Source organism: Canis lupus, chromosome X, assembly GCF_048164855.1.
Source record: "Canis lupus baileyi chromosome X, mCanLup2.hap1, whole genome shotgun sequence".
In the NCBI taxonomy this organism is placed as follows: domain Eukaryota; kingdom Metazoa; phylum Chordata; class Mammalia; order Carnivora; family Canidae; genus Canis; species Canis lupus.
In genome coordinates this window covers 115,468,600-115,482,570 of record NC_132876.1, presented here as the reverse complement: position 1 = coordinate 115,482,570, position 13,971 = coordinate 115,468,600, and positions in this window count along the sequence as shown.

Below are 13,971 nucleotides of genomic sequence, written 5' to 3'. Positions count from 1 at the left end.
TCCCAAGTAAAGTCAAATTTTAATTAGAGTCATAGGTGCTATAAAAATATAAGATAAGGTAATAGTAATTAGGGAAAGGGAGTTCTTCAGTTTGAGTGGTCAGGGATGTTCTTCCGGAGGAGAGCTTAAACAATGAAGAGAGAGCCAGTCAGGGGAAGATCGAAGGGGTGAGCGTTCTAGGAGTAGCGAAAGCAAGTAGACGTGTCCAGAGGACAGAAACAGCAATGTGGATGGAAGGCAGTGCGTGAGGGGGGAGAATGGCCCACGGACATGCAAGGGCTAGATTGTTCAAGGCCTTGTGCATCATGGGGAGGGGCTTGGCTTTCTTTGGAAATGCAGTGGGTGGTCGTTGAAAGAGAACAAAGTGACCTAATTTGTGGGTCTTTGCCCAGTTTATTCAATTCCATAGTACAGCGAATCAGTATCTGGTGAGGCCCTCTCAAATTTAAAATCCAGTGGTCCCCATAGTAATGCCACAGGGACCGTGATTTAATGAAAAATCATATCCATTTATTACCAACCCCGGAACGAAAGGTAAACGATGATAGGACTTCCAACTTACTACTAAGCTGAAACTCTCAGGAAACGTTTTTACAACTTCCTCCCAAAGTATTACAGGACAAAATCCATCAAAGTGTTCGCTTTCAGAACATTAGAGCAGACTCGCAAACAAATGCGAATTTTTGCAAGTTTATCCAAGTTCCCCTCTCATCCTTAATGTCATTTGCTCAGGGTTTTGCAGTTTGAAAGTAGCTGGGACAAGTCTCCAGACACAAGGGAGTGGCGATTTGGGGCAGACTCACACCCCGGGTTGGAATTGGTTTGGCCAGGGAGGGAGGAGTAAGATGCCACAATTTGGTAGAGGTCCTTGATAGGTGTTCCAGCAGCTTCCACATTCCTTCTCCACCCTGCTGTGCTCCACCTCCCAAGGCCCAACACTTGGCCACACAGATGGTGCGCAACACAGGGGTGCCAGGCTGCAGGAGGTGAGGCGAGGGCCAGATTCTAGGACGTTCTGCCCCACCTACCCCCCCCAACCAGGTCAACTCAGAGGAAGGGAGGTGTCCTCGGTTCAGCTTTCCTTTGCCTTGGGGTTTTATGAATCCCAAAGCTCCTCAAATACATGGTATCTCTGCCACAGTCGTGTCAGTGAAGTGGGGATCTACCCCCTGCCTTTCTATCTCCCTGCCCCGAGGGGATGTCACCAAGACTTCTGAGCCCCTTAGCTCTGTGTTTTGGGTGTCCCTGGGGCCCTAATGACCTCTGACCAGGTCCCCTATTGTCTGAATCTCTCAGCGGATTACTGAGCAGCTGGCTAATTCGGTCTCCTGGTTCTCACTCCGGATTGGAGACTGTTGTTTTCTTGTTTCGGCAACATCCGAGGCGTAGAACAAATAGAAGCATTTCCATTCTTCCCTCACATAAATAATTAGCTGCTCAAGACTGCTCTGGAGAGCAGGACTGTACTCAGCATGCCAGCTAGGAATATATCATTATCTCAAGCACCACCTTGCCTGGCGCCAGGAGTCCTGTTAGGACCTCCATCTCTGTCACCCTTTGGTACTTTCTAGTCTTTTCTGTCTCCCTCAGGACTAGTTAAGACAGATGCTAGTGTGTCGGTGAGGTTTTGAAAATAACACTTTTCATAGCAGTGGTTTGAGCTAATGGTGTTTTCCATCTCAAAAATGTTTTACAAACATTAATTAAGCTTTAGCTCCCTGGTGGGCTTAGGCCAAGAGAATGCTTCTGGACAGAGTTGCTGCTTTTCCCTCAAGCCACAGAGAGTCCTCAAGGAAACCCAAGGCCTGGGGGCTTCCGCCTAACAGTCCTTTGCCTGAAAGAGTATTTAACACACCTTTAGGACTTTTGTGATGCTTCGTAAAATGACCCCCCCCCAAAATGAACCCCCCCCCGAAATGCTTTTTTTAAATGAAGTCTGGTTAGTGTAAACCACCTGTCAAGAAACTTATTTTTTGTTAATTGTGATGGAAAAGCCTACATCTGTTCGGGTCAGCGCAGTAGGAAAATAAACTGCGAGCCTAAATCAATTCAGTAAGACAATAGTTATTTCTCAGTAGGAAGAGCAAAGAAAGAAAGAAAAAAAAAAAAAGCCCAACCAGGTGTGAGTAAGAAGGAAGGAAGGATATGAGAGAACAGAGATCTTCAGAAACATTCCTTCCGTTTCCTCATTCTGGCACAGAAATCCAAACAGAAAAGCTTTAAAAGAAACATCTGGAAAAACCGCATCTCCACATTCCTAATGCAGAAACCCGGGCATAATGCAATGGCAAGACTCCTTCACAGCCATTTGTATCTAAATGATGCTCAGACAGGTGTGCTTGGGTCCCACCTCCCACCCCCTGGGACGTTTGACAGTGGCTGGAGGACGTTTGTGGTTGTCCTCACTTAAGGGGCACATGGGGTGTCATTGGCACCTAGCGTATGGCAGTCAGAGCTGTGCCCACGACGGCTCCCATCACCAAGACCAGATACCAGAGGAACCCTGCTGAAATCATTGCTCCAAATCCCCACACCCAGTTGGGGTTAGTGATGGGTCTCAATGCCCCCAATTCCAAGCTGCCTCTCCATGGGGGTCTTTCTCCCCTCCTGCTCCCCCATGCCTTCCTGAGGCCTGGGAAGGCCTCTGTGCGCAGAGCCGAAACTCTACCGTGTTCCCAGCTGCTGCACTGTGGATTTTCTCAGAAGGTCATGGTGGTGGGTTTTCTTTTGAAGTGATCCAGGGTCCTTTCTTTCTTTTTTTTTGGGGGGGGGGCGGGTGGTCCTTTCAATTAGGAAGCCATAGACACATTTCTACGCTAAGATATGGGCCAGTTTATTCCACTGCAGCAGAAGCAAGGTCAAATGCCAGGGCAAGGAAAGACCCTTCTCGACGAGACCTCCACAGAGCATCGGGTTAACTTTTCCAAGCTAACTAACAGGGAGAAAGAGGAGGCGTTGGATTCTTCTTCAACCGTGTCACAGAATTCTCTGGTGAACCACATCTGACCCTTCTGCTTAAACAACTGTGGGCCACAGTCCATAGAAAACGCAGTGGCGGAGAGAAAGGATACGGGGAGCATGGTGGGAGCTATAACCCGTTGTAACAAGCATCGCATCCTCCCTTTTTTACTTACAAGTTCTAGTATGAGACAAAAATGTCAAGAACTGATAAAGCCAACCAAAATTCAAGTTCAGAAAGCTGTGGGAACCGTGCCTGTTTATATTTCTCATTCCACCGCAGTCAAGATTTAGTTCGCGACGTACAATACAAACACTTACTGTAGAATAAAATTCCTCTCTTTGAGTTCACTTAAGCAGGGAGATAGGTAATAAAAACAGCTCTCTCAGACTCAAAGTAAAGAAGGGGTTTCCAGGGGCTGGGGGAGAGGAAGCGGGGGGTCAGCACTTTGGGGTTACAGAGTCTCTGGGCCGATGGAAAAGTCTTAGAAACAGACAATAGTGATGGTTGTAGATAGACTTTGAGAAGGTATTTAATGTTACTGCACTTCACACTGAAAAATGGTTAAAATTGCTGATTTTATGTCTGCGTGTTTTCCCGCAGCTGAAAAACAAGTATCTGAAGTGTGCCGGTGGTGGTAGATGTGCCAAAGGCCTCGACAGTAAGCAGAAGAAACGATCATTGAGGAGCAAAATGTATTGACTTCGTGCTTGTTCTTAGGCGCTGGAGAGCATCTCCGTCTGCATCCACCAAGAAGCAAAGGGCAAGGTGCAATGAGGAGTGAAATGTGCCGGGGCTGTCCTGGGGGTGCGAGGGGGGTGTCCCTCTGCAGGACAAAGGGGAGGAAGCAGAGGGGGTAAGAAGTCTCCCGAATGCAATGCTGGTCTGTGACATGGAAAGGGAAGGGAGGGGGTGGTAGGATCGAGGAGAAAGAGCCTCAGGTGGCCTTGCAGTGCAGGCAGGAATGTTTCCAGAGTGATGGGCCGTCTTGGAGTCCAAGTGGCCTGTCACAGGAGTCTCTCATCCTCCAGCCATGGGCCTGAAAGAGTTTCTCTGCTGTGCTTCATTGCTGGCTGCCTGCAGCCTAGGGGGAGCGTGGCTTCAGGGCAAATGGGGGGGAAGACCCAGAGGGCAGCAGCCAAGGCTGTGAAACACGTTCCTAGAGGGAGCTCTGACTGGGGCGCTTCTGTGGCCACCCGCCACTCATCACCCTGAAAGCTCACCACTCCTCTCTTCCAGACATTGTCTTAGCTCCAGTTAACAAAAGGGGAAACCAATTCCCCTAAAGCACATGGCTCCTAAGTGGTCAAGTCAGCTTCCAAAGTCAGGTTTGAAAGACCCCAACACCAGTGTTTTGCCCCCTATGATGTAGTAGGTGAAATTACTGTTCAGCAAGTTGTCGTCTCCCATCCCTTTCAGGGTTCACGGGAAGGGTTACTCTCAGCCCCACTGATGTGGATTTGGCTGTGTGTCTCATTGTGGCCGTGGAATGTGAATGTGAAGGACTCTGGGCCAGTTCTGAACCTCAGCTCCAGGAGGCACCGTGTGTTTGCACTCACCTCTTCCAGGAGAAGGCCATGTCATGGGAAGGTCACAGGCCAAGAATGAGAGCAGCCCAGTCAATCCCAGCCTGAAGCAAAGCACCCCAGCTAGCCAACCTGCAGATCCAAGAGTGAGAGAATCTTATAAGCCTTTGAGATTTGTTGCCTTGACAGAAGAAATAATTGATCCTGCCTGGGAGAGATGGCAAAGGCTTCACAGAGGAAGGAACATTCACGCAGATTATTCTCTATAATTGCACTTTTGAAAATAAAAACATGTCTTCATTGTCAAAAATTTGGAAAATATGCAAAGCATTAAACGTAAAGCCAAAGATATTATATCCATTGTTTTTCTTAGAATCTTTCTCTCCATGCCTACCATGGCTTTAAGCACTTCGAGGCTTTGCCTTTTTTGCCCTCAATCTTATCAGCCCTCTGCATTCTTACATATATATGATCAAATATTCTTTGAAAACGTAGCCGATCGTGGTTGCGTAATAATCATTTCAGTGAAAACTTGAGCTTCAAGGACAAGTTGAAGCATACCAGAAGGACATTCTTTTGTTCATTTGTTTTAAATTATTTACTAAGTACTTACTCTGTGCCAGGCCCTGATCAAGGCACTAGAAAAACAGTTTTTACGAAGTAGACAAAATCCCAATGTCTGTCAACAGATAATTGGTAAGTTGTGGTATATCCATACAATGGAATACTGCTTAGCAATAAAGAAGAACTAACTAGTGATACATGGTACAAGGCGGATGAACCTCAGAAACCTCACGCTAAGTGAAAGAAGCCAGACACCGAAGGCTGTATGTTGCGATTGCACTTTTATAAAACTCTGGATAATTCAAACAAATCTTTAGAGACAGGAAGCGGACTGGCAGTTGCAGGGAAAGGAGGTACAGGGTGAGAAGAAAGGAATTATAAGGGGCATGAGAAACCTTTAGAGGGTGATGGATATGTTCATTACCTTGATTATGGTGATGTGTTCATAAATGCACACATATGTCAAAACTTTAAATACGTGCACGTCAATTATGCCTCAATAAATCTGTTTTTCAAAAATGCCACAGGAGTAGGGTGGGTATTCACGAAGTGGAGGGTAAGCATCTAAGCAGAAAGAAAAGCACGTACAAAGCCATAGAAACATTTTATTTAATAAGCACGTAGGACTTATCCACTGGGCTACGTTCCAAAAGTTTTACAAGTATTAACTCATTTTATCTTTACAGTATCCGTGCCAGAGGTAAGTCCTATTAATGCCATTCCCCACCTTGCAAATCAAGACATTAAGCCACTTGCCCAAAGTAACAGGGACTGTCACAGTTGGGCTTTGAACCCACAAGCCTAGATCTAGAGTTCATACTTTTATTTTTATTTATTTATTTTTAAAGCTTTTATTTATTTATTCATGAGAGAGAGAGAGAGAGAGAGAGAGAGAGAGACATAGGCAGAGGGAGAAGTAGGCTCCCTGCAGGGAGCCTGATGCAGGACTTGAGATCCCAGGAGCCTGGGATCACGACCTGAGCCAAAGGCAGATGCCCAACCACTGAGCCACCCAGGCATCCCTAGAGTTCATACTTTTAAATACAATGACATGCTGCCTCCACAATCTGGGGACATATTTGCTAGTATTTGCAGGTATACCTGAAAAGCCCCTCGACTAGCCAAAAGTGAAGGGGAGAGAGAGGAAAGAAAAGGCCGAGGCATGGCGTAAGTTCATTTAAGTGTGAAAGTCCAGTCATGTCATGTCAAGTCAAGTCCCATGCAATGGGAAAATATATTAGAAGCCTCCCGAACGATATCTTTATTTTGCATGGACTGATTTTCATTCGTTAGCAAATTCTAATTGTATCCTCAGTGGGACTCATCTGAAAGCCACTCTTCCACCGCTCTTAGAAAGGACTTAGTCCCAAATGCACAAAGTGGTCAGATAGTGTGATATACTCTCCAAGTAGCTTAAAAATCAGGTGATGTTACTCACAGAAAGAGACACGTTCCCTTTCAGAGGGTTCAAGGGCTTTCCGTTGTACCCACTCAGGGAGATGCAAATAGAAGGACCTAAGAATCCTCTTTGCTTGCCTGAAACCACAAGAAGGACCTGCCTGGAAATTGAGTTATTTATTTATTTATTTATTTATTTTTATTTTTATTTTTATTTTTTTAGATTGAGCTATTTAAAGGCTATCACCCAAAAGTGGAGGTCGCTAAGGTTCTTGAAGTCTATGCCAACTACAAAATACACCTTCGGCAGCAGATGTGTTAGGGACACGAGGCTTAATGCCTTGAGTGTTCTGGAATCCAGGAGCTCGTTGCCGCTCCTCTTGACCAGCCCTGTGTCCCTTCAGTTCCCAGCCTTCAAACTGAAGACTCCTCCTAAATCTTTTTCTCTCTTCATTTCCTGCCAAAACCGATCTGGAGAATACCGAAGGGGTAAACGTGTCATTAGTGGGGCTGCCCGGAGCTCAGCAGCCCGTCCCTCACAGGGGCCAGGAAATTTGAGCTCCTTGCGTTAGTCTCCTCTGGCTGCCTTAGCAGGGTACCATAGATTGGCTGGCTTGAACAATCAAAATAGATGTTCTCACAGTTCTGGAAGCTGGACGTCCCAGATCAGGGTGCCAGTGTGGTCAGGTTCTGGTAATTGTGCTCTTCCTGGTTTGTTGAGGGCCTCCTCTCCTTTGTGTCCTCACATGGCCTTTCTTTGGATGGCCAAAGAGCCTTTTCTTAAAAAGCCACCAATCCCATCGCAGTAGGACGCTACCCTTATGACCTCCTTCAACCTTAATTACCTCCTAAAAGCCCTGTCTCCCAATACGGGCACACTGGGGATTAGGGCTTCAGCATGTGAATTTGAGGAGGACACATTCAGGCCATTGCGACTCTGTGCTGCATCCATTATACAGAATGACCCCAGCATCCTCGCCTCCCCCTGAATGAAAGCCACCCTCGCGCAACGCACGCATCTGAGATTGCAAATTTGAGAGCTGTAAGCTAGACTCAGCTTTCACAAATGTTTTGTTTAGTCCGCAGATTTTGAACAAATTTAAATTAGTCGTAACATTTAAAACTCGGAATATAGCAAACCCTCATTCACTTTCTAGCTTTCCCTGAAAGAAGTCTGTAATGGAGTGTGTTTTAGTCTTTGCATTGGCCTTGAGAGTTCAAAGTCAAGCTTGTGTCCAAGGGCTAAAAAAGCAGAGCAGGCAGGACTTTCTGGAATCTATTGGTGGAGCTGGACACTCTGGACTGTTTCATCTCTTCCATCCCTAATTAAGTTCTTCTCTCCTTTTCCTACAATTATTTATTTTTTATTGCACCTTGTGGATATTTAGAATCCATTTCAAATTTAGAGAGAGATAAAACCAGCTATTTAAAATGTATACATATAAATCGCCCCTCAACGTGTTTGCTGTGAGAATAAATGAATGAATGAACATGTGCATGCACTCACACGCATGTATAGTTTCAAAATGTCCAAAGAGAACTCCTTATTCAACCCCAAAATAGATGTAACATTTGAAAGGCAACTTACTGTTTAACAAGATCTTGAAAAGAACTAATATTATAGGGGCGCCCAGGTGGCTGGGTCGGTTAAGCGTCTACCTTCAGCTCGGGTCATGATCCCAGGGTCCTGGGATCGAGTCGCTCCCTGGTCAGTGGGGAGTCTTTTTCTCCCTCTTGCTCTGCCTCCCCATGCTCGTGTGTTCTCTCTCTCTCTCTCTCTCTCTCTCTCTCTCTGCTTCTCAAATAAATGAATAAAATCTTTTTTAAAACCTTATATTTAATAAGGGGGAATGTATCATTCATAAACTAATGAATCTGCATGGCACTTCACAGTTTACAGAGCACTTTCCTCTATGTTATTTCACGTCTGGTTCATATCTGTTAACCACGGGGTGGTGGGAGCTCAATGCTTACAGCCCAGCTATAAGGATGAACTGCAGCTCAGATCAAACACCTGTGTCGGTTTATCACTATTTTTTTAAAGATAGATTTATTTATGTATTTATTTATTTATTTATTTATTTATTTATTTATTTATTTATTCGTTCGTTCATTCGTTCGTTCATGAGAGACACACAGAGAGAGGCAGAGACAGGAGCAGAGGGAGAAGCAGACTCCCCGCTGAGCAGGGAGCTCAATGCAGGACTCGATCCCAGGACCCCGGGATCAGGCCCTGAGCCGAAGGCAGATGCTCAACCACTGAGCCACCCAGGTGCCCCTATGTCTATTTTGATGTGGGCCCAAAGACATGGGCTCACAAGCAGTGCAAAAAGAAGAGTTGGAACTCGGATAAAGATGGCTCTTGAAGTGTTTGTCCAAGGCTGGGTCCTTGCATATATACACACTATAATCATTCAGGATGTTTTCACATTCATGGTCTCACTAGAAGCTTACAGGCTAATATTATTTCCGTGTAACAAATGTGGAAATTAAAAGAGAATTACGAATGATGTACCAAGTTCACCCTGCTATTTGGAGAAAGAAGTGGACCTAAAACCGTGAAGACCTGACCCCAAGCCCAGGTTCACTGCCACAGCCTGGCCCAAAGGATAGTCAGGGAATGGTAGTGCTTGGGATGCTGATAGGTGTTATCCAGAACATGAATATGGACAAAAAAAAAAAGGAAAGAAAAGCTCCATGATGAAATAGATTTGGAGAGCAGGACTAGTTTTGCAGGACTTCTCAGAGACTTGAACACATTACCACCTACTGCCAAGCTACAAGGAAGAATTTGGTATGTAGCATTTTCCCAAACCAAATGACCATGCAGGCCAGTCTTTTAGGATGTTTCGCACAACTAGCTTTCTTGAGGACATGCTTTGAGAAACATTTTCCTACATCAGTCATAGATTACGTCGGATCCTGAGTGACGTCACAGCCCTGTGACATCATTCATTCTCAAGACTGAGTGTTATGGGACCTAAGGACACGGAATTAGAACAGAAGACTTCATTTGAAATATGGGAAGTCTTCTGTGTTCACAGTCACTAGCACTCTCTAGGGAAGGGTCACTAAACGCCGGCTGGAATAAATCACATCTAGCATCTTCTTTGATCAGATGGCACAAGAGAGAGAGAAGAGATGCAGACACTTCACTCGCACGACCATTGCTGAGTCCTCCTTCAATTTACTGAAAACACGTGCCAAGCACTTGCTGGACTAACGGCGGAAGAATCAGCTCAGGAGCTCAGAATAGGATACCAGAGCAGAATCAGGGTTTACTAGGAAAGAAGAAAGGAGAGACAGACAAGAGCTAATACTTGGTAAGGCAGCTCAACAGGAGAAGATCTAGCACCTCATGCGTTTCCACAGACCTGTGAGAACTGTTTCGTGTTCAGATTTGCAAACCTGATAATTGGGCATAAGTAAAATCTCCTAACACTTAGCTCTACCATCTGTTGCTGACATAACAATTTTACATAATATGAAAAATGCCAGATGGAAGCTACGCATTAACCGTGTCCAAGATGTTTTATGCCCACAATGTACACAGAATAGAAGAAGTAGCTTTGTTCCATGCCCGATTGAGCTTGGAGCGCTCCAGTTATAATTCTGGCCATTGACGAAGGACAACCTCAGAGCTTCCTAATCGTCTATGCCCCCTTGGTGTTTGGAGCACATGCACTGGTGGCCCCAGAATATCAATCCAGGACAGACTTGGAAGCTCCAATTCGTTTGGAGCTGGGCACCGGACGGGGGAAGGCACCCCTATTTGAAATTATGTCTCAGAGCAAATATTATTTTTTAGCTTAGATTTATAGCACGGTAAATATGAATAATGAAGTTTTCTAAAGATGTTTTTATTTTTACTGTATATCTTATCCCTTATCAATCTTCTATATAGATTATGCTCCGCCATACGTGCGTGTGTCCATATTAGTTTTGAAAATGGTGCCACACGTGGTGTCATCCCAGCAGCTTGCCTTTTCATTCATTGTTTAGTGAGTCTTACCCTTGTTTCTTTAGCTCCCTCTTTTGAACTGTTCTATAATATTCCGTTACTAAATATGGTACAATCTACTTACCTGTTCTCTTGATGAACATTTAGTCTTTCCATTTTCCACCATCACACACAAGGCTATAAAGGACGATCTGGGGAGTCCTTTCCCTGTGCACAGCTCAGAGATCTCTAGGTTACAGAGCCACAAGGGTAGAGTGAAGAATTCCATTCCTTTTTTTTTAAAAGATTTTATTTATTTATTTATTCATGAGAGGCACAGAGAGGGAGAGAGGCAGAGACACAGGCAGAGGGAGAAGCAGGCTCCATGCAGGGAGCCCGACGTGGAACTCAATCCCGGGTATCCAGGATCAGGCCCTGGGCTGAAGGCAGCGCTAAACTGTTGAGCCACCCGGGCTGCCCAGGAATTCCATTCCATCATGACTTATCATGTCACATCTGTCCCAGCAAGGTAGGAAAATTCCTTTTTCTTCATTTTCCCAATCTGCTGGCCATGAGATGGTGTTTTCCCAATAAGTAGAGAAATAGGGCCGCTTTTCACTTATTGACATTCAGGTTGCTTCTTTTGTGAATTTGCTTCTTGATATATTTTGCCCATTTGGGGGCCTTTTTCTTGCTGAATTGCAAAAGTCTTTCCATATATTTTAGATACTAACATTTGTCAATTATATGCACTGCAGATACCTTCTTTCTAAGACTTCTCTTTTATTTTTTATTTTATTATTTTTTTAAGATTTTATTTGTTTATTAATGAGAGACACAGACAGACAGAGAGAGAGGCAGAGACACAGGCAAAGGGAGAAGCAGGCTCCATGCAGGGAGCCCGATGTGGGACTCGATCCCAGGACTCCAGGATCAGGCCCTGGGCTGAAGGCAGGTGCTAAACTGCTGAGCCACCCAGGCTGCCCAAGACTCGTCTTTTAAATTTTATTTAAGATGGTTTTTGTTGCATTTCGGTTTATAATTTTAGAGTAGTTATATTTGTCTACCTTTTCCTTAATTCAGGGGTTTGTTTTCTTGTGTTTGTCTACAGAAGCTTCCAAAGATTCAAGATGATAAAGAGATTTTCCTTAATTTTTTCCCAAAAGTTTTCATAGTTTCTTTTGACATTTAGATAGTCTGTCTGGAATTTATTTTTGTGAGGTGTAAGATAGTGACTTAATTTTCTTTCCAGAAGGAGAACTAATTTTTTCAGACTCATTTGTTAACTAGTTCATACTTTCCACACTAATTTATAGGGTCTTCTCTGTCCTACATCAAGCCTCTATATCTGCTTGGGTCTATATTGTCCAACTTAAATAGCATTCCGTCTACATTACTGTATCTTTTTAATAAGTCTTGATACATACCGCAGAGCAAGCCTTCTGGCTGTGTCCTAGCTATTGTGATGGTTAATTTGGGGGGTCAACTTGACAGCCACGGGGTGCCCAGATTAAACATTATTTCTGGGTGGGCATCATCTAATCCACTGAGGGCTTAAATGGAACAAAAGACAGAAAAAGGGAGGATTTGTTCCCTTCCTCCCTGTTTGAGCTGGAACATCCATCCATCTTCTCCAGGCTTTGCACTGGGATTTATGCCATCGGCTGCCCTGGCTCTCAGCACTGGAAAGACACCACCAGCTTTCCCGGGTTTCCATCTTGCAAACAGCAGATTGTAGGACTTCTCAGCCTCCCCAGTCATGTGAGCCAATTCCCAATTCCTCATAATAAATCTGCTTTTGTATCTCATTGATCCCTCTTCTCTGGAGATTTCTGACTAGTATCATCTCTTTTCTATCCTATACAGAAGTTGGGATCAACTTGTCAAATTCCATGGAAGACCCTGTTGAGACTTTTCTTTTAACTCCATTGTATTTATAGATTAATTTGGAGATAGGTGCCATGTTCTTTTTTTTTAAGATTTTATTTATTTATTTGTTTGTTTGTTTGTTTATTTATTTGAAAGAGAAAGGGAGAGAGCACAAGAGGGGGAAGGGTCAGAGGGAGAGTGAGAGATGGAGAAGCAGGCTCCTCGCTGAGCAGGGAGCTTGATGCGAGGCTCGATCCCAGGACCCTGAGATCATGACCTGAGCCAAAATCAAGAGTGAGACATCCAAGCAACTGAGACACTCTGGAGCCCACAAGTGCCATGTTCTTGATCTCTACTTCTGGGAACCTATGATCTCTGCATCTATCCAGATCATCTTTTACACCCTACAGTACTGTTTTGTAATTTTCTCCATAAAAGATTTTTCACATCTTGTGCAAATTTATTCTTAGGTATTTTGTAGTTGTGGTTGCTATGATAAATGAGAACTTCATTCTAAAACATTTCTTTTTTAAAAAAATATTTTATTTATTTATTCACGAGAGACACAGAAAGAGACAGAGACACAGGCAGAGGGAGAAGTAGGCTCACTGTGGGGAGCCCAATGCGGGACTTGATCCCAGACCCCAGAATCGTGCCCTGACCCAAAGGCAGATGCTCAACTGCTGAACCACCCAGGTGTCCCTAAAACATTTCTAATTGGTCATTACTGTGAGTAGAAATGCTAAAAATGTTACTGTGTTGATTTTTCATTCAACACAGCGTTGAGGAACATTATGGAAAAGACATGACCACTGATGAATCCATGAGCTGGACCCAGGCATCCGTAGGCTCCTTGTCCCCTCCCTTGTCCTGGGAATGTGGGCTCCATTTGTCTTTCCCACTCCCACAGGCTGCTCCGAGGACATGGGCCTGAGACAGTGATGTGATAGTGAGAACAGCTGCACAGTATACGTGACTAAACCCAGTTGAGGCCTCTTTATAAACTTCTAAGATTGGGTGGGTGGGTGTGGAGATCCACTATGTAGGTTCCCTCTGCTTATTAAAGCTGCCAGCTACCAACGGAGTGGCCTGCCTCTTCTGTTCTCCTTGCTCTCCAAGGAGGGAGGCTGGTTTCAGTCCACACCCGGGAAGCTCCCGAGAGGGTTATGAACTGACACACATTGGCCAGACCTTATCACTCGAAAAGTTTGTTATAAATTCTCTTGAATTTTCTACAGAGATAATCATATTGTTTACAAATAAGGACTATTTTAGCTTCCTTTAAAAAATTCTTAAACCTCTTATTGTTTGGACTTATCTACAACTTCCAATACCAAACTGGCCCATTAGCTTATTCTTTTGATCCTGTTGGAAATGGCAATGATTCCAAAGTGTCCAGAGAAGTCTGATGCCTGACACAAAGGTTGGTAACTGACCTGCCTTGTCAAGGAAAGAAATTCCCTTCCTTTACTGGTCTGCTAGAAGTTTTCATCACAATTACTCCTGTTGAGTTCTTTTATTAATTGGGAAAATGCTTCTTATGCTCTAACCCTTAAATATGATATATAACAGTAGAATTCTAAAAGTTAAAATATTGTTTTTGATGTTATTTGTTTACTTGAGAGAGCACGTGCACGAGTGGGAGGGGGCAGAGGCAGAGGGAGAAGCAGACTCCCTGCTGAGCAGGGATCTTGGCTCAGAGCTAGATCCCAGGA